At 38.8% G+C, this 22040-nt stretch overlaps 3 non-coding genes across 3 annotated transcripts; all 3 read left to right on the forward strand.

Moving 5' to 3' along the window:
- Positions 1-5008: 5008 nt before the first annotated feature.
- On the forward strand, positions 5009-5090 carry trnal-uag (transfer RNA leucine (anticodon UAG)). The gene has a single exon. It is a non-coding gene; the product is annotated as a tRNA-Leu (tRNA).
- Positions 5091-8375: 3285 nt separating this feature from the next.
- On the forward strand, positions 8376-8448 carry trnak-uuu (transfer RNA lysine (anticodon UUU)). Its single transcript has one exon. It is a non-coding gene; the product is annotated as a tRNA-Lys (tRNA).
- An 11018-nt stretch (positions 8449-19466) lies between these two features.
- Positions 19467-19554, forward strand: trnay-gua (transfer RNA tyrosine (anticodon GUA)). The gene is given in 2 exon segments: positions 19467-19503; positions 19519-19554. It is a non-coding gene; the product is annotated as a tRNA-Tyr (tRNA).
- Positions 19555-22040: the final 2486 nt, after the last annotated feature.

The raw sequence follows: 22040 nt of genomic DNA on the forward strand, positions 1-22040 counted from the left end.
GCGCCCGAGATGAAAAGTCTAAATGGTAAACGCAGACGTCACTTTGAGCACTTGGTCTTTTATAGTACAAAACATCACCCGCTGCTCTACATGGGCGTGTCTTCAATATCGTTGAGAACCAAACCTTCTGCTTTCCGAGGCAACTGATTCTTTCGTCGTTAATTCCCAAATCTTCAATGAGAATCAGTGAAACGAAAATCAAACACATGTACACACTCGCGTCCTAACCTGAAAGAAAAATCTACACCCACTTTATAATACTGAAAATGATTCAGGAAGTACAGCAAAGTACTAAAACCAGCGAATGCATCTGCATACATAAAATGTCAATTTTTCAAAAGTAAAATCTTCAGCTTTGAAAGATTGTCATCCATATATTTTCGTTTTTCTCTTTTTTTACATAACAAGCTTTCGAGAAACAAACTGTCTTTTAATTAAGGCTTCATTAGAAAATGTGTATCTTGGTTTGCTAAGTTAAAATCGGCACATCCCAGTGGGCAAAAGATGTAGAATATACGACTATTAAACGCATACCTTAGACGTGTAAATGTGCTCCGTAACTGGTCTAGAATGAAATTCTAATATACGTATATCGTTATACGTCAATTAGACATCTATGATTATATGTTTATTATACATAAATGGTTGGAGTTCTATTATACGGATAAATTTAGAAGACTACAGTATAATACATATATAGTTAAAGGTCTATTATACATCAAAGAAAGATTTTTATAGGTGTAGAAACTAGTAAATAAAGCCAATGATTTATTTTAGAAATGTATTCTTAAAATATACAATTATTCACACCTGAAAAATATGTAGTTCAAATTGTAGATTATATACAATATTGTAATCAACAAATGTCTAATCATCATAAAAAAACACAACTAGTAAACTTCAGTTACAAATTCTAGTAACATGGCAATATATATATATAGTAATGACAAACACAAACTAATTACATGAACACGCTAATATTTAACTCAAAACCACATTTCGATTCAAATATAAATTTTACAGTAATTTACAACTTCTTTATTTCCACGAAAATATTATTAATGTAGCACAAACGCTACTTTATAATAAAGACAGAAAGAAACTGTTTGTTTTGTGTCTCATGGTGATCCTCCTCTCGATACTAATGAAATGTTTAATATGATCCCTCGAGAAAAAAAAGGAGTCAATTTCCGCCTGGAATGATTGATGCCCAATCAAACATTTTATAATATCCCTGGAAGATTATACAGTAGAATCCTGGTTCGTGGCTTAAATTCAAGGTAAACAAGACTAAGGAAACGAGTTGGAAACATTTCACTACATTGGGCAGTATGTGCCAAAGAGCATACTGACATCCCTTTTATAGCTCAGTTGGTAGAGCGTAGGAGTGTAGTGGAATCAGCAGGGAATCCTTAGGTCGCTGGCTCGAAGGAAGGTGCTTTTTGTGTACTTTAATCAAAGAGTTAAAAAAGCGAATCTGTTTCATTCAGACATTGATCAAAAGCTCAATAAACGACGAAGCAGAGGCTCCTGTTCCGAATTCAGCCCACGTCTGATTGTCTTGTTTTGGCCAAGATCTGATCTTTGAATTAAGGGACTACACTGTCTGCTTTGTAATTCAAAAATACATACAAATGTCAAGTTTTTTGTAGATATAAAGGTGTTCTCTGTTTTCAAAGGATAGGTACTTAATTGGCATAATGATTTGGTATTGATTTTGTATCGTTGTATTATAAAGTTTATGCTTTCTGTGTTTTTATCGTATTGTGAACTTATTTTTTAAACAAATGCTTACAAAGGCAAACACGGCACACATCTCTTTATACCAGTGGTGAATTGTACATTTTTATTAAGTACAAGCTACTGTGCACTTCTGGGAGTATAACAGGTTCGATATAAAGTGGCAAAAATATAAAAGGGGAAAATACCCCAGACTGCGTGTAAAGCCCTCGTTGTGACTGTTTTAGATAAAAATGGCGTACTGTGCACGAAATGTTGCAGAAACACAATCTGATATTTTGATAATTATTATTTTAATAATTTTATAAGTATGAGACCCCGGATCCAAATCTTCAGTTCTGATTTTTTTTAAGTGATATCTTCTCTTCCTGTCGTGGAAGTCACACGATGTGAGCAATTGTTTTTTTTTACGTTACGATCCAAAGAGCCTCAGACGCACTGTAACCAAACCAGGATGGATTCTGCTGGGAGCCGGACTGAGCTCATTCTCACTCCCTGTGCTGAAAACAGAATTAGCACTTCCCCGAACATCGTCTACAGCTGCTGGATGGTTCTCTGCGTCTTACTGCTCCGGCAATTACTCTGACGAAAGACAGATCACTTGGGCGCTTTTAACCTTCTCGCAGCTACGGGCGAGACTGACGCTCGCGATATGAAAGCACTCGCTGATACACATTCTCTAATTTTCACAATCGCGACAGACTTCGCTTTTTAAAACAAAAGTGGATATAGCCCTGAAAAAAGCATTAGCTTTATCAGTTTTTACATTAATCTATTTTGAATCAAAGTTTGATTTTTTTTTTATTTTTTATTGCATTTTACATTATAATAATAATAATAATCATTATTGCTTACACTTATATAGCGCTGTTTTGGATACTCCACTCAATGCGCTTTACAGGTAATGGGGACTCCCCTCCACCACCACCATTCTCCTGAATGATCACAGAGAGTCAGGACCTCGGTTTTACGTCTCAGCCGAAGGACGGCACCTGTTTACAGTTTAGTGTTCCGTCATTGTACTGGTGTATTAGGACCCACATGGACCGCAGGGTGTGCGCCCAGCGACGAAAACCAGACGTGTGTCGGGCTCGGCTGCGAGCAGAACAATGACGCCACGGGGACAAAGGAGAGAAAATCAAAACGGTTCCATAAAAGACTTGTGTCAGCTGTCTTTTTGCAGTCTGGACTCTAAATCCTCCGATCCGATTTAAATCTCTCTAATACCTGAGCTGCGGCTTCTTGCGAGTATTTATTCGTATACTTATTATGTGTAAGTGTATAGATGAAACCTTTCATATATTGTTCAGTTTAAATCAAAATGCTTTACTAATACAAGAGAGAAGTATAGTATGAAGGATGTGACAAATTTATGATTTCTTGGAACAAAACGGTTTTTATTTGCATTCGAAATGAAGCGGAATTTTAGCGCGACACACAAACCCTTTGTCTTTTTTAGAGAGTGATTTTTAAATAGACATAAATGTAGAAAACGTGTTTTTTTAGCACTACAGTAGCAGGGTCAGTGGCGTAATGACTAGCGCGTCAGGCCTCGCGTCAGAAAATTATAGGTTCGACTGCCGTCTGGCTTGTTGCGTTTATACCACTTACATTCTTTTATATAAATGAGCTGCACCTGAAAGCTATAGAAAACACTTTGGGTAAGTTGTCTGCAGCCTCATGCGAATTTCGACAACTTACCCAAAACACTGTACTGTCTGGAGATCAGCTCCAGCTCTGAACTGCAATGAAAAACCATACCTAACAAAACTGGAGAACAGCTGAACTTGTGCTCAGTTCGGTGATGAGGGTTCAGAACTGTCGTTGTTGTAATTAGCACGAACTGCACAGGCTCTGAATCAGACCATGTCAATTAGTCTGATCAGTGTAGGACACGTTAATGTAGAATTATTAATAGGTTTGTTAGTTAGTTCAGGTTTACCCACCTGAACTAATGTAGAATTATTACTTGGTCTGTCTCTTGTTTGTATATAAATGAATGTCTCTGACAACTTAATGTTAGTTTTACGATGTAGGTCAGGCGTTGACATATGCACGAGTATACGAAATGTCTCACTCCTGATTCAACTCATGTTCTATAGGAGATTGGCGATTCCTCCTGTTTCTCGTACAACCATATCAGAACAGAAGCCCGTGTCACCCAGCAGTGATTCAAGATCAACTGGCATCTTTATCCCTTTTTTGTTCGTGATCATTATTTTCTTTAGTTATGATCAATATTGAACTTTTTCGAAATGAAGTGACAATAATCAAACATGCAGGCAGATTTTTGAAAAGTATTCAGAATTGACAGGGTGCCCCTTTGGAACAGTCGTCAGAAAATGTGAGAAAATGAAAGTTATGTAAGCTCTCACACAAAGCATTGAAGATTGGAATCTGAGTGTAAAAAAGCTACCCGTCTCCCAATGATAGGCAGAGATACACACCACGACTCGAATAGACTCAGCGAACTTTAACACCTATGATATTACGAGTGCTTTGCACGTGTCGAACTTCAAGAAGGAACTACTACAATAGTTGTGGACATAATTCAATACCACCGGCAAAGTCCAATGCCGGCAACGTCTGAGAAAATAATGTTCACTCATGGAATTTGGTCTTTGAATGGCTGGCGGGAAAATTCATTTATACTCCTGTTGCACCCTCAGCTGAAACATGTTAAAATAACAACGCAGATTTGTTGGAGAACCTGACAATAATTATTGGGTTAGCACTGTATGTGTTCTGGTATATTTACTTTAATTTTAATATAAATGTAAACATGCATGCTGTATAATCTATTGTAATTTTAAAATATGTTAGCTGAGGATGCGAGGGGGATATTATACCTTGTGAAACACGCAAGGAACTGTAAAAAAGGCTGGTATTTGAATAAAATTGGCGAGCACAAGAAAACCACAATTTATGTGGTATTATCATCAATATCCTTCAAAATCGACGTTCAAATGAAGGATCTGAAGAAACTATGAAAAAAGCAACAGTAGTAGCAGAGGATTTTGAATTTTGCTTTTTAAGTCAGTAGATCACCGTAGAGTTGCGCCCCTACAAACAGCACAAAGGATGAATCCCACCTCCTTCATTATTGCTGTTTGTGCCGGTGAAAGTAGTGTTTGTGGTATTGAAAGCATCTCGGAAGATAAAGGTGCAGTCACTTCCACATGTCATGATATCATTAGATCCGACGACAAGAGCTGAAGCCCCCGGCATTTACCAAGCCAGCAATGTGAGGAAGAGGGGCATGGAGGGAGGTAGCGTGGCCGAGCGGTCTAAGGCGCGGGATTTAGGCTCCAGTCTCTTTGGGGGCGTGGGTCCGAATCCCACCGCTGCCAAATGTTAGTGTTTTCAGACCTGCAATACGATCAGTAAAAGCGCTTTTTGTTAGGCTGCGGGAGGTGTTTAGAGATAGACTTTCTAAAATACAGGCTTAACATCAAGGCAGAAAAAATATTTTGTTTTCTCAACATAAATTCTCTTTGGCATGTTCAGCTTTATGTAGGGAACAACATCTGCCGAGATCACTTTTGAGGCAGTGCACATGATAGTGTACCGGCAAGTACATTTAATATTGGCTGTGGTGGTGAGCTGCTTTTGTCTGTGAAACTTTTAATTCTTCACGCCGAATCATTGGCAGGGGTAAAGCTTATTAAATCTTCGAACATAGCGCTCCATCAGAAATACTTTGTTCGTGGTCAAAAGAGATCAGAGGATTAACTTCATGAATTCACATAGCATACCTTACAGGAAAGATTTAAAAGGGGAATTGATTGTGCTTCCTGATGTTGCTCCTGTGGTTTCTTTGGATACAATGGTGAATGTTCTTTGACGTTCTACTAGAGTATCCACTGGGTGGGCTTTATCAATCAGCTCGGATAGGTCATCAGTGCTCCGTCTCCGGAAAATAATCAGCACTGTCGTTTTTTCCTGTGCTGTCTTTTAAAACATATAAGATCACGAGTTTACAGATTTCTCAAAATAACAACTATACATTTTAACCCAGCGGTTAGCATTCCTTCAATCCAATAGTTTTACTCCGGGTAAAAAGCAGCGAAATATATAGAGAGATGATATTCAAATATTTCAACATTCTTATTGGATTTCCTGTATGGATATATCGCTCAGAATTCCTAATATAATTTTGAGTTCAGTTTTGCTTTACTACTTTCAGAGTCTTTTATTGACCTCCTGAAGCAGAGAAGTGACATAATCACAAATGCGACCTACCTGTGCTGCTGTTTTTGGTTAATAATGATTATTGCGAGAAAAAAAAAACAGCTCCTTGCATTAAGAGCACGCTCGCTGGTTGTGTTTGGTATTTTCCGTGGTGCTCTTCCTCAGCTGCAAAGTTATTTGGCTAGCAAAGACCTCTGAGAAGGAGTCTGAATCCGTCAACAACACAGGAATTCTAAGATCGCACTGCCGTCTTGTGTACAGAGATCTGATTTTTCCTTATTGAGTGTTTTGGTGTTTAAGAACACGTATCCTACCTTGAATGCTAGTTTCAAAAGATATGTTACCGGATCACAGATTTTCTTGAAAAGATTTGGGGATGCACTTACCGGGATTCAAACCCGGCTCAATTATTTAGAAGGCACCTATAGCACCAACGCACTTCTGAGAAACACCAGCACATTTCCGCAATCCTCCCTCTCACCTACAAAGTTATGAAGAGACAGACGTCCAATGAAAACTAATTTGATTCACTCAAGGCTCCGCTCTTTTATTGTGATGTCATTTTAATTAATGTTAGCTGTGATAAGGTGTCGTTTCTGTCTCTTAAAGTTTAAGTCTGCTCCTTTCTTCCTGGTTTAGAAATAATGTTCCATGATTGTTTACAAACACCACTATCAATTATTTGTCCAGCTCTAACGCCTGTGTGCGTTGACAAGGCATCTCCAAAGGACATATTAAATAACATGATCCTTCCTGTTACCATTCCTGTGGTTGGAGCGTTGCTTCGCCCTTTTTCGTTCTTCTACAATATTTGCAGACAGGGCTTTATCACTCGAGTTGTACAAAACAAGTCGGTCCATGAAAATCATCAGTACTGCTGTTGTTCTATGCGTAGTTTAATCAAGGTAGTCGAGTGAGGAGGTAAAAAAGCACTCCCCCGTCGATAAATCAATCATCGTCGCCCGTGTGACTGGATATAAAAATAACTGATTCATTTTTACCCAGTCTCTGGAAGTTTCGATGCGATTATTTTTCCTTCCTTATTTCTTCATTCCTACGAATTTACTCTGTAGTAAAGGAAACGCGAAAGCGGGAAACTGTAGGCATTCTTCGTGAGTGGTGGATTGTGTTCAGAGAGCATCAGCACATCTCTAAGTCAGTTCCATTGATAGGTCTGTTGGGGATTTAGCTCAGTGATAGAAGGCATGCTTTGCATGTATGAGATCTCGGTATCTTTAGGTGCTTTATATTACTGTGCTCACATCGCAATCTTCTGTTGAATATGAACTCTTTGCTCGTGTTCATAGAGAGCCAGATTTACACAATTAAATTCAGGCACACTCGAAGTGCTATGGTGTTGCTCTGCTGTTTTAAATGTACCTCTAAAGCATTTAGCTCTGTTAACTACCAAATGATTTGAACTAATTTTATGTTATATTCAGGAAATCCAGAGGTCTTCAGACGTGTCGTGGCTGTTGAAGAAGACACCTTTTAAATCTCACCCAGGATTTCTTGAGAGATCATTCAGCGAGCGAGTCCTCCCTCTGGACTCCGCACTGAGCTGAAAGCTGCGCGAATTCCATTGTACAACTGAGAAAAAAACTGATGGACTAAACAATGACATTTGATGATTATAAGAAATTCAAGAAACACAACAGTCCGAACACAGGTTTGAATCCTGGACGCTTAATTTAAAAGACAAAGCGAAGGATACGACCTGTAAACTCTCTTCATGTCTTACAGTTTATGATATAACAAAAATCTTACTTTCATAGTAATTTCTTGCTGCTGATAGACGATTTATTGAATTTTAACAAAATCACAATTACAAACATCTTGGGTTAAACAGTTATTCACATACTCTAACGAAGAGAAACGTTAGTGCCTTCCGGTGTGTGAGCCAATTTCTCAAAACAATATTTGTTAGTCTCTCGAGAGGCTGCGCAAGGTGTTTAGAGATAGAATTTCTAAAAGGCAGGCTCCCTGAGCTTAACATCAAGGCAGAGAAAATGTTTTGTTTTCTCTACAGAAATGCTCTTTAAATTTCAACATAGTTACAACTCCCTTTATAAAGGGTGTGCACAGTTATAGAACCAAGGCATTGAAAGGTTTTTTTTTAAATTGTTGTTCCAAAAAATGTTCCATTTGTTTTCTTTCTTAATGTTGTTGATTAAAAGATCTTATTAAATGGGAAAAAATCTGAATGTGAAAAAAGGTCAAAATGCTATTGAAAAAATCAGTAATGTGAGGAAAGATTAATTGTGGGAGCCCCTTACCTCCCCATATCATGCTGTATTTCTCACTCATTCTACTGGGTGAGGTGCCGTCGCTTCTGGATAAAGTCTGTCAGTGGTCATTCCAGACGGGTCAGGTATGACTGCGCTTCGGCACAAGAAGAGACATGTGACTTACGAGGATCCCGACAGGGTCGCTTGTTTTCCAGAGCCCGGATAGCTCAGTCGGTAGAGCATCAGACTTTTAATCTGAGGGTCCAGGGTTCAAGTCCCCGTTCGGGCGTCTGTGTTTTCCTTAAGTGTATTGTGGATTTCATTATAATTCGTATTTTGTCTTCCACTCTTCTAGCTGTACTGTTGATATTTTAAAAGTTCATCACTTGTATTTTCTTTAGTGTTTCCTTTCACAAACCGAAAATGTTCAAGACTATTTTGTCACCGCACTCCACGTAGATAATCACAGGAAAAGTAAAGGAAACGCAGTGAGGAGCTCACACAGCGAGTACTCTTGAATACAACAAGAGGAAAAGCACACACTGCACATCTGCGGAACATCACGTCCGAGTTAATAGTGACAGCAGAGATTGAGCGAAGTAGTTTTTTATTACTGGCTCGCTGAACGATCTCTCAAGAAACCCCGGTGGAGATTCAACAGGTCTCTAATAATCACGTTCAAAAAGTAGCCTTAATGGCAACACAGTGTTAGGAGTCCGGCTTTTCTTATTTCTTCTGCAGAACCAGCGGTATCGGAATATACTGATCAGCAAAATAAGCGCTTTCGTTTCTGATCGTTTTTATTGAGCGCTGCTCTAAACTTTACATTTGCTTGTGCTGGTTTTCCTCATGAAAAAAGAAATTTCTCTAATTACATTATTCCATGAGCAACGAGGAGAAAGAAATAAAATACATAATTCATTATAAGAACTAAAGGCAAGATGGCTGATGGTCTAAGGCGTTCAGGTCGCAGTTTCCTCTGGAGACGTTTGTTCAAATCGTACTTCTAATAAGTACTCTTTTTCTCGTTAGAGTAGAAACGATAGAAGCTTTAAGTGGGAAAAAATCACAACATCTCGCATTTCACGTGTTTAATGTTAATTGTCTCAGTGGTTGCCTCGGTGATTGATGGCTCTTCTCTCTTGCAGGGTGACGGCAAACTTCTTTAGAGAGGGAGTCTCCCACGCACGGCTTTTCTTCATCAAGAGCCGAGGCAACAGAGACAGACTTCAAACTGACATTAATTACTTCATGAGCGTTTATGACCGTCTTTAAAAAGCTGAGAGAAGTCGAAAACGTCTTTGGAAAAGAGGAAATGTCTGCTGACAGTAAACAGAGCTCACCCTCAGCTGCGGACAAGCGCTCCTCGTTAGTACAGTGCTGAGTAACCTCGCTTGTCGCGCGAGAGACCGGGTTACGTTTTTGTGACAGGGCGCTGGTTAAATTTTTTAACAACCTGACTTCATTTAGAAAGTGTGTACTGTGTACTAAGTTTCGGACTAGTTAGTGCAGTAGAATATGGAGATCATCTCCAGCTCTGAGCTCAACTGCAACAAGCAGTCGTGCTGAGCAAAGTCAGAGCCCAGCTTAACGTGTGCTCAGTGTGGTGCTCAGGACACAGGGGTATTGTTGTGGTTATAATTAGCACAAACTGCACGGGCTCTGAATCAGAACATTTCAATTTATCTGATCAGTAAATTAAAATGCAGGACACATTAATATAGGATTATTACTGTGTCTCTGTCCTGTTCGTATATAACCCAATGTCCCTCACAGTTTAGAAGATACCAGTATGGACACCTAACTCGTAATTCAGTACTCATTGCAAATAGTCCCAAAACAAGCACGTCCAACAGCTGCGGGGTTGAAGGTGAACATGTATCGTATTGTAATGGCTTCTATTTCCACTGATGAATGAGACAGTTTCATGAGGAGATCCTACGCACAATTAAGCGAACACATCGCTATTTCGGTCTGATGTAGAGGCTCCATTTGTGTCAGCAGTACTATAAATGTAAGTCTTATACACTTTCAGGGGCTGCATCTGTAGCGCTTCAACTAAGAGAACTCTTTTACTTTACCGCACGGTTACATTCACCCACCCAATTTATTCTCAGAATACCAAATGGCTCAATAACCCTGTTTTCCCCTGGGAACCACCAGTGTACCGTCTCATTCCATTCAAAAATATAACAAATTTATTAAATTAATATATTCAATGAACTGTGTAACACAGAGCTGGAAAGGTGAAATCAGGATGGCTGAGCAATTGAGCAGTTGAAACTGTCGATCAGGATGGCTGAGTGGTTAAGGTGTCGAATTTACAGCCCACTAAGCAAATGTCTATGTGGGTTCAATCCCTTCTCCTGTAATTTGCTTTTGAAGTGACAGAACACTTTGAAGATTTTCACTCTATTAAAATATGTATTTACTAAATTTCAGTTCTCTTCACTCCCTGGGATAACTGAACTCTCACCATCGCATCCTGAAGGCTTTACATGCATTAGCTGTGATACAGCTCCTAATAAAGACAGAATGAAACTGTATCAATAATAAATGACGTTTTAAATAAACGTTTATTGATAAACTTCATTATTAATAAAAGTGGTGTGACAGGAAAGCAAATAAAATATTACAATGATATTCCAAGCAACTGATGTGTGCCGGAGCCAATTGTCATCAACTGTGGGCTTTGTAAATTGTTTAAAAATTGTAAGTGAAGTTGAGATAATTAACAATTTGTTGATTCCTGCAGTTACAGATTAAAACGTGAGAAGAGTTTCTCTGGGTTTATCTCTGTCCGAGAGCCTGATGTGAATATGCTGAACGCAGTGTCTTTGATTTATGTACTCAAACAACCAAAGAATCCCATTCTCGTCATCCTATGGTTTGTCAAACGTGATTTTTTTCAAAGTGGGTGTGATTTCGTTTAGTCTTTCGCTCCTGTACTAGAGCAGTAATGTTTCTAGACGCGCATGAACATGGTATAATAGGCTGACAGCAGGAACACGTGGCCCACAAGCATTAACAGTATCAGAGGTGTCTGCAGTATGTTGGTTTGTGAGCAGCGATAAAATAAAATGCCGAGGAAGCAGGTGTGCCTGCATTAATAAAGCTCCATCGAGCGGAAAAAGTAACAGAAGAACCAATCTAAATCCAACAGCAAGTTTCTGCAGCTGAAATCACAGGCAAAACTGCCACTGGTGAGGCTTGAACTCACAACCTTGGCATAACTCCACTATGTACTGCACGCTGACCAAATGCACCACTGGAGCTGCACAGTGTGTTTGTTACATGTCTTAGATGTATTTATTGGAAGGTTGCGGAAATCGTAAATCACTGATTTCATTATCTGCACGTTTAATATCTAGGAGAGAGAACTCCTTCAGGTTCTACAGCTCATAAGTGCACTTTAAGAAGTCTTTGCTTTTGTGAGATGGATCTCCGAGGTGCAGCTTTTTTCTTATTACTAAAGATACCTCTACATTGTAAACTATTTGAAGACCTAGAGAAAGGAACGTGGCGTTAGTTGAAATAAGCACTGAATGGGTTAAAACTCACGCTAAAGTGATGCCTTGTGGAGAATAAATCAACATACTTTATTCGCACAGGTCACTCTGCCACGGACAAGAACGATCAGCTACCACCACTATTATTATCATTATTATTATTATTCAACCATTTGGGGAACAATACAATTGAACAATCCCACTGTTCTTATGGCAAGAAAAATAACATGAGACCACTGTAAGAATGTTGTAATTGTTTGAACAATTGATTTCTATTTTTCCCTCTTATGGGCAACACTGTGGTATTTCTTTTTCTCTTCGTTGTTGTGCACGGGCTAGTTCTGCAGCGATATTCGCCACAGAAATTTCTGCGCAGCTCCGTATTAAATCTGTTCTCAACTACCAACGGCCAGAAGACGACTCCAGTAGATAGCTGTGTAGTTGTGTAGGACCACACACGACACAGTGATAGTGGGGCTCTTAATGGACTGGTACACAGACCACACGAGAGGCAAGCAAAACGCTTTTAAAATTCCAAAGGCTCACCAAGTCAGAGGAACAGCAATGAACTGAAAAGATCTGTTACAGACGTCTATGTTAACCTCTTTAGAGCTATAAATACCATTTGTTTAATTTATCTGTAGATTAACACTCCCAAGTAACAGCACCTTACAGTATATTAATGTTAATTCCGCTGGTGTACATTAGCTGGTGTTTTTTGTAACAATTTGCTTGTTCTGCTGTAAGGAATAATAATAACATCACTTTATTAACCCTTTACAATTTATTGCATTAGGAATTATCTTTTTGCATACCCCAGCTTGCTCTCCATGAGACACACAGATAAGGAGAGAGCCTGGGGTCAGAGCACAGGGTCTGCCATTGTATGGTGCCCTGGAGCAGTTGGGGTTAAGGGCCTTGCTCAGGAGCCCAACGGAGTAGGATTCCTCTGCCGGCAGAGGGATTTGAACAAGCAACCTTCCAGCCACAGGCACAGATCCTTAGCCACCCCAAGCATATAAAGTAAAGTAAAAAATATACAGTATATAAAGCACGCGAACTTAAATGTTCAAAGTTTTCAGGCTCTTTAGCATTTTCCTTCACACATGGAAAAAGTTCAATGTGTTCTTGTCACATTTCTACACGTAGATAACACAAGATAACATGTACACAAGAACGGATGTAACAGTACAGGACATACAGTGAGGAATTCGCACAGCTTTCAGCTCAGTGCGGAGTCCAGAGGGAGGACTCGCTCGCTGAACGATCTCTCAGGAAATCTCGGTTGAGATTCAACAGGTGCTTCTTCAACAGTTACGACAAGTCGGAAGACTCACTGAAGTCCGAAAAGATCAGCCTCTGTGATGCAGTGTCCAGTGACACTAACTGTCCTACTGTTCTCTGCTAATGTAGAGGGTGAATGTAAGGTTTCTTTCTTGTAAAATATTTTCGAGCGTATTTTTGCTGCTGAAAATTATCTTGTGCATTTGAATGAATTCCGATATTGTCACCTAATTCTATACATTGTTTCATCAGACTAGAACATTTAGAGGAGCTCAACTGCATTAATTAATTGCATAGTGATAGTATTTCTTGCCGTTTAAATACGTCAGTCAAAAATGTAGAGAAGGTGCTCCTATTTTCACCATTATAAGAACTGTGATGCACCAGTATTATTTACTTTCATAAAAGTATTGTAATTGTATTGTTCTGTTCCGTTTCAGTCTTGAGTGACACAAACCTTCTCTTTTACTGCACTACACAGTTCAGCACACAAGGATCCTCAGTCAAACAAACACTGCAATCACTTGATAAAAGCCATTTCTCATCCTTTCTCTTAGTGTTGGTGCTACTATTGTATGCAAAGGAGGCGACTTGACAATGAAAGGTGTGATCATCTTAAAGAGAGTCTTCATGAAGGTGTGCGTCGTCAAGCTCTCCACTGGCAATTGACCGGGCTTGTGAAGAAACCAATCTCATTCAACAATCATACAAATTGCACAGCTTAAGGCACATGAAGCGAAATCCATGGGCTAATTGACACAAAACAATGTCGCTTCACATTATCCGCAAAGCTGTTTTGCTTGTTGACCACCTCTTCCTACATTACAGTGAGCACATACTGTATATTTCAGTTCCTTCTCTTTTATTTTCCTTACTATTTGACTGTCCCTTTCCCCCATGTGGAGATGTATCCACAGCCAAAACCCTGTGTTTCGCCCTACGTTTGTGCCAGTTTTACAGTTGGTGTAGGAGCCTGCCTTACAGAGGTCCAGTGGCACAGTTGGTCAGTGTGTGGTATGCATGTAGCTGTGCACAGTGGAGTTATAATGAGGTTGTGTGTTCAAGCCTTCCCTGGAGCATTAAGTCTTTTGAACGTTTTCCACCCATAAAAAGTTCATTCGCCGTAGTAGTTTCACTGTGACTTTGCAGGTAAAATAATATTTTGTATGCGATAAATAACTGAACTAGAAAATATTGGAAAGAAATGGCTTGTCACACTATTCGCAGCAGGCACTCAGACAGAGAAATGTCATTAAAGAAAATTCATTAAAAAGAGGAGTGACATCATTGCAAAGGCGATATTTTCTGATGTCTGTTTTGGTTAATAATCATTTGCGTGGGAATTACTTCTGTCATTATTACTAATACTGATAAAAACAGAGAACTCACAGCTCTCTGGACGTTGGCCTGGACTCTAGAAAGTCTTTTTATTTGCAAGCGGCTCTGGAACTCAACACCTGTTGATGGGTCACTTCTGTCAGACACATCAGTGGAACCCAAGCCCACCTACACACACATTCACACACTGATAGATATACTGTACACCTACACTCTCACACACATTTACACTCACAGACACATCACACCTTTATACACACAATAAGACACTCACACACTCACATATATACACTCACAGACTCACAGATACACAAATAGACACTATATACGCACATAGACACCGCATACACTCTTAGGTACAGATACACTATAACTAACACTAATGCAGATACTGCTAATATTACAACAGTAACACTATCACCAAAACTTACACTATCATTGTTACTAACACTGACAAAAACTACTACTAGATTAATAATACTTATAATAACAGTAATACTCTCATGAAAATTAACATGATGATGATGAGTGTTAATACTCTGACACTAACACTATAAGTATCACTAATATTACATAAATAATAGCATTAAAACTAAAACTATCAGTAATGCTATCATCATTAATACTCACATAGACACTACACACACTGACAGACATGCCCACACATACACTTACAAATATAAAACTACACACTGACAGACACCACACACTCACGGACACAAACCATACACACACATTCTCAGTCATGCATTCACAGAAACAAATAGACACTACACATACTCAAAGACACACACTCATAGACACCAAACACTCAGAGACCCCACACGCTCACACACTAACAGACACAACAAGCTCACAGACACATACCCACAGACACACAGCCCACACACACAGAGACACCACACACTTCCAGACACGCACCCACACACGCACAGATACCACAAACACACTTATCTACAGATACACGATAACTAACACAAATATAAATACTACTTATACTTCAACAGTAACACTATAATTATAATTAATATTAACATGAATATGAACATTAAAACTAAAACAATCAGTAGTGCCACTGTCATTAATACTCACATGAACACTAGCATTAAAACTTCCAGTTGTAATCTCACTAATATTAACATGAAGACACTGATATTAGTATTAGTTGCTACCCGTGACGTCACACCGCTCTCTGTGACAAATGCGAGACACTTATACGCGAGGAGTGACGGGGCGCCTGTTGCCGATATTACCATTCTTATGATTTATAAACACTGGAAAAATGCATTTAAACTGTTACTTACATACATTTATTAACTTGAAATATCATTTTCTAGCTCTAGGATACAGTTACCTAAATAATAATATGAATAATCATTGTTTAATTTCGGATTGAACATTATTAACCCTAAATGCACTATGGTAATTGGTCGATACAGTCTTTATTAACTGTTTTCTAGATACTTAAACAGGGTCAAGAAATGAATCAGTACTCACCAATTGGTGAAGTTAATCGATTTTTCTACGGTTCTTCAGTTTAAATAATCGGTTGTCGATAGATAAGTGATCAATAACTCTTCTCCGTGCACTCCGTGCACCTCCCGCGGTCTCTCTCTCTCTGATCCCGGTGCTCTGGCTGGTGTCTGTAACGTCACAGCGCTTATTCTGACAGAGCAGAGCGCGTCTCTGCTGCTTTTGAGTGTCTTTTTCATGAATGCCAGAGGTACTCGAAATGTTGCAAAAAGAAAAGCGTTTACTTCACAGATTAATGTGTTACAAAGTGTACCCGTGTGGAGCAGTAGAGAACGAGCACGAGTCCTTGAAATAAGCGCTTTCAAGGGTTTTACATGAATCATCAGAGTATAGAAGCCAGGAGGATCAGACTCATGTTCCTGGAGGTTAAAACGTGTATCCTGGTTTTATTTCCACCCAGCTCTCAGCTCTATAGGTAGTCTGATGATTTAAATTAACTGTATAACTGTTACAAGACTTCATCTAATTGTACATTTATAAGACTGTCTGTGAGACACTTGTGAGAGCAGCTGAATCCCAGGGCTGGTGTAGAATCACACACAAACAGGTCTTCTTCTGTGTGATCTGAGTCCCACTGCTCAGAGCTACAGACTGGTCAACTGGTCACTATTGTAGTCACGACCATCGGCCTTTGGCTACTAATAATCAATATACTGATCAGAGTGTCAATACTGGTGTTTATAACATAAATACAAAGATAATTCCACACTCACTTGTGTTATAAAACACTTAAAAAACATGTTTGGAGCCTGATATACAGTAAAGAAAGTAATACTGAAGGGCTGGAAGTCCTGGAAAGGGTTAATAGAACCTTCTTGCTTCCGATCTGGAACAGAGCCCACAACTGCCAGATCAGTGACCCCTGAGCCCAGTTCACAGAGAGGAGAACCAGGAGCTCTTTTATGTCTCTAAGAGGGCTGGGAGAAAGGAGAAAAGGGGGAGATGTGACTTGAGTCCAGGCTGATCTGTCTGATATTGTTCATGTAGCAGCACTGATTGTCTGAATATCTTCTGGTTCTGGATTGTGAGGATAGAGAGCAGTACGGCGTTGAGCTTCTGTCTGAGTGTGAGTCTGAGCTGTGAATCTGACTGAGAAGAGAATAATGATTTTTTATTCTGCCTCTGAGAATTTTTATTCTTTGCCAAGTGGTGTTACATCCCCTTCAGATACTCTGCACAGACTGCCAGAGTGAGAGAAGAGGAGAGAGAGATGGACAGATAAGAGCACACACAGCGAGAGAGACATACGTCTTGATTTACTTTGAAGCAAGTGTTCATTTCTTTTCTGGAACAAGTTGTTTCTGAACTTCAAGAAATTCATACAACTTCTAAAAGATAAATTAATACATGTATTCACTCCCTTTTCTGTAGATTACAGCCTGCGAAAGATTAAATGAAGTTCTTGGTTACTCTTGGTCAGTGCACCAGAAATACTGCCAGCTGGCAGGAAAATGACAGTATTTTATTTTCTTTAACTACAAACATGTGAGTTGTGAAAAGCAACTGGAATGTTTCCCTGTGCAGCTGTTATACAAAGGGCTGGTGGGTCAAACACACTCAGGGACGCGCTTCAGATTGTGTTGATGTAAACATAATCTCCACTAAAAATTGAAGGGATTTCTTCGCAAACCCTCTTGAATGTTGCAGGAAATCTTCGTGTTTTACTCGTGTGGAACTAAAACAAGTAAACAATTAAGTACCTAAGTCAATGTCCAAGAAAACCATTTTCAGGTGTGGAATTTTTCTTTAACTGTCTGTTGGGAGAATTCATTTATACACCCGTTGTATCCTTAGCAAAAGTATTTTAAAATTAGAACACAGATTTGTTGGAGATCTTGACAATCCTTGACAATCATTATTAAATGACCATTATACAAATGTGCGTTGATATTTTTTAATATGTACCTTAATTGTAATATATATACATAATTGCTTTGATATGGATGTTCATTTGAAGGAATGGAGGAAACTATGAAGGATCGCAGAACAACCAAAGATACATTTGGGCATCTGCTATTGGTAAAGATGAAAGAGTACCGTAAGTGTGAAGCTTGCATACACACGAGAGAAAAAATCAGTTTTAATGCACTTCATTAAACTGATGATGTGCTTATCAATCGTGCATAAAATGTACATAGCAGAGGATGGTTTCGATCCATCGACCTTTGGGTTATGGGCCCAGCACGCTTCCGCTGCGCCACTCTGCTGACAGCGGCTGTAGAGTGATTCAACAAAACTGCTCTATCTTTGCTTTCTAAAAGTGCGCCCAAGATGAAAAGTCTAAACGGTAATCGCAGACGTCACTTTGAGCACTTGGTCTTTTATAGTACAAATCATCACACGCTGCTCTACATGGGTGTGTCTTCAATATCGTTGAGAAGCAAACCTTTTGCTTTCCGAGGCAAATGATTCTTTCGTCGTTAATTCCCAAATCTTCAATGAGAATCAGTGAAACGAAAATCAAACACATGTACACACTCGCGTCCTAGCGTGAAAGAATAATCTACACCCACTTTTTAACACTGAAAATGATTCAGGAAGTACAGCAAAGTTCTAAAATAAGCGAATGCATCTGCATACATAAAATGTCAGTTTTTCAAAAGTAAAATCTTCAGCTTTGAAAGATTGTCATCCATATATTTTCGTTTTTCTCTTTTTTTACATAACACTCTTTCGAGAAACAAACTGTCTTGTAATTAAGGCTGCATTAGAAAATGTGTATCTTGGTTTGCTAAGTTAAAATCGGCACATCCCAGTGGGCAAAAGATGTAGAATATACGACTATCAAACGCATACCTTAGACGTGTAAATGTGCTCCGTAACTGGTCTAGAATGAAATTCTAATATACGTATATCGTTATACGTCAATTAGACATCTATGATTATATGTTTATTATACATAAATGGTTGGAGTTCTATTATACGGCTGAATTTAGAGGACTATTATACATATATAGTTAAAGGTCTATTATACATCAAAGAAAGATTTTTATAGGTGTAGAAACTAGTAAATAAAGCCAATGATTTGTTTTAGAAATTTATTCTTAAAATATACAATTATTCACACCTGAAAAATATGTAGTTCAAATTATAGATTATATACAATATTGTAATCAACAAATGTCTAATCATCATAAAAAACACAACTAGTAAACTTCAGTTACAAATTCTAGTAACATGGCAATATATATATATAGTAATGACAAACACAAACTAATTACATGAACACGCTAATATTTAACTCAAAACCACATTTCGATTCAAATATAAATTTTAAAATTTACAACTTCTTTATTTCCACGAAAATATTATTAATGTAGCACAAACGCTACTTTCTAATAAAGACAGAAAGAAACTGTTTTGTGTCTCATGGTGATCCTCCTCTCGATACTAATGAAATGTTTAATATGATCCCTCGAGAAAAAAAAAAGGAGTCAATTTCCGCCTGGAATGATTGATGCCCCATCAAACATTTTGTAATATCCCTGGAAGTTTATACAGTAGAATCCTGGTTCGTGGCTTAAATTCAAGGTAAACAATACTAAGGAAACAAGTTGGAAACTTGATGTCGAATTGGGATTTAAATCACCCGGAACATTTCACAACATTGGGCAGTATGTGCCAGAAAGCAATGTTTGACATTCCTTCGATAGCTCAGTTAGTAGAGCGGCGGACTGTAGAGAAATCAATGGGGAATCCTTAGGTCGCTGGTTCGATTCCGGCTCGGAGGAAGGTGCTTTTTGTGTACTTTAATCAAAGAGTTAAAAAAGCGAATCTGTTTCAATCAGACATTGATCAAAAGCTCAATAAACGACGAAGTAGAGGTTCCTGTTCCGAATTCAGCCCACGTCTGATTGTCTTGTTTTGGCCAAGATCTGATCTTTGAATTAAGGGACTACTGTACACTGTCTGCTTTGTAAGTCAAAAATACATACAAATGTCAAGTTTTTTTGTAGATATAAAGGTGTTCTCTGTTTTCAAAGGATAGGTACTTAATTGGCATAATGATTTGGTATTGATTTTGTATCGTTGTATTATAAAGTTTGTGCTTTCTGTGTTTTTATCGTATTGTGAACTTATTTTTTAAACAAATGCTTACAAAGGCAAACACGGCACACATCTGTTTATACCAGTGGTGAATTGTACATTTTTATTAAGTACAAGCTACTGTGCACTTCTGGGAGTATAACAGGTTCGATATAAAGTGGCAAAAATATAAAAGGGGAAAATACCCCACACTGCGTGTAAAGCCCTCGTTGTGACTGTTTTAGAAAATTGAGGCCCAGGATCCAAATCTTCAGTTCTGATTTTTTTAAGTGATACCTTTCCTTCCTGGCGTGGAAGTCACACGATGTGAGCAATTGTTTTTTTTTACGTTACGATCCAAAGAGCCTCAGACGCACTGTAACCAAACCAGGATGGATTGTGCTGGGAGCCGGACTGAGCTCATTCTCACTCCCTGTGCTAAAAACAGAATTAGCTCTTCCCCGAACATCATCTTCAGCTGCTGGATGGTACTCTGCGTCTTACTGCTCCGGCAATTACTTTGACGAAAGACAGATCACTTGTGCGCTTTTAACCTTCTCGCAGCTACGGGCGAGACTGACGCTCGCGATATGAAGGCACCCGCTGGTACACATTCTCTAACTTTCACAATCGCGACAGACTTCGCTTTTAAAAAAAAAGTAGATATAGCCCTGAAAAAAGCATTAGCTTTTTCAGTCTTTACATTAATCTATTTTGAATCAAAGTTTGATTTTTTTTATTTTTTATTGCATTTTACATTATAATAATAATCATTATTGCTTACACGTATATAGCGCTGTTCTGGATACTCCACTCAATGCGCTTTACAGGTAATGGGGACTCCCCTCCACCACCACCATTCTCCTGAATGATCACAGAGAGTCAGGACCTCGATTTTACGTCTCAGCCGAAGGACGGCACCTGTTTACAGTTTAGTGTCCCCGTCATTGTACTGGGGTATTAGGACCCGCATGGACCGCAGGGTGTGCGCCCACCGACAGAAACCAGACGTGTTTCGGGCTCGGCTGCGAGCAGGACAATGACGTCACGGGGACAAAGTAGAGGAAATCAAAACGGTTCTATAAAAGACCTGTGTCAGCTGTTGGTTTGCAGTCTGGACTCTAAATCCTCCGATCCGATTTTAAATCTCTCTAATACCTGAGCTGCGGCTTCTTCCGAGTATTTATTCGTATACTTAGTATGTGTAAGTGTATAGATGAAACCTTTCATATATTGTTCAGTTTAAACCAAAATGCTTTACTAATACAAGAGAGAAGTATAGTATGAAGGATGTGACAAATTTATGATTTCTTGGAACAAAACGGTTTTTATTTGCATTGGAAATGAAGCGGAATTTTAGCGCGACACACAAACCCTTTGTCTTTTTTAGAGAGTGATTTTTAAACAGACATAAATGTAGAAAACGTGTTTTTTTAGCACTACAATAGCAGGGTCAGTGGCGTAATGAATAACGCGTCAGGCCTCGCGTCAGAAAATTATCAAAACTGTCCTTGTTGTAATTAGCACGAACTGCACAGGCTCTGAATCAGACCATTTCAATTAGTCTGATCATTGTAGGACACGTTAATGTAGAATTATTAATAGGTTTATTAGTTAGTTAGTTCAGGTTTACCCACCTGAACTAATGTAAAATTATTACTTGGTCTGTCTCGTTTGTATATAAATGAATGTCTCTGACAACTTAATGTTAGTTTTATGATGTAGGTCAGGCGTTGACATATGCACGAGTATACAAAATGTCTCACTCCTGATTCAACTCATGTTCTATAGGAGATTGGCGATTCCTCCTGTTTCTCATACAACCATATCAGAACAGAAGCCCGTGTCACCCAGCTGTGATTCAAGATCGACTCGACCCTTTTTTGTTCGTGATTGAACTTTTTCGAAATGAAGTGACAATAATCAAACATGCAGGCAGATTTTTGAAAAGTATTCGGAATTGACAGGGTGCCCCTTTGGAACAGTCGTCAGAAAATGTGAGAAAATGAAAGTTATGTAAGCTCTCACACAAAGCATTGAAGATTGGAATCTGAGTGTAAAAAAGCTACCCGTCTCCCAATGATAGGCAAGGATACACACCATGACTCGAATAGACTCAGCGAACATTAACACCTATGATATTAAGAGTGCTTTGCACGTGTCGAACTTCAAGAAGGAACTACTACAACAG

Source organism: Atractosteus spatula, chromosome 10 (assembly GCF_055471065.1).
Source record: "Atractosteus spatula isolate fAtrSpa1 chromosome 10, fAtrSpa1.hap1, whole genome shotgun sequence".
In the NCBI taxonomy this organism is placed as follows: Eukaryota; Metazoa; Chordata; class Actinopteri; order Semionotiformes; family Lepisosteidae; genus Atractosteus; species Atractosteus spatula.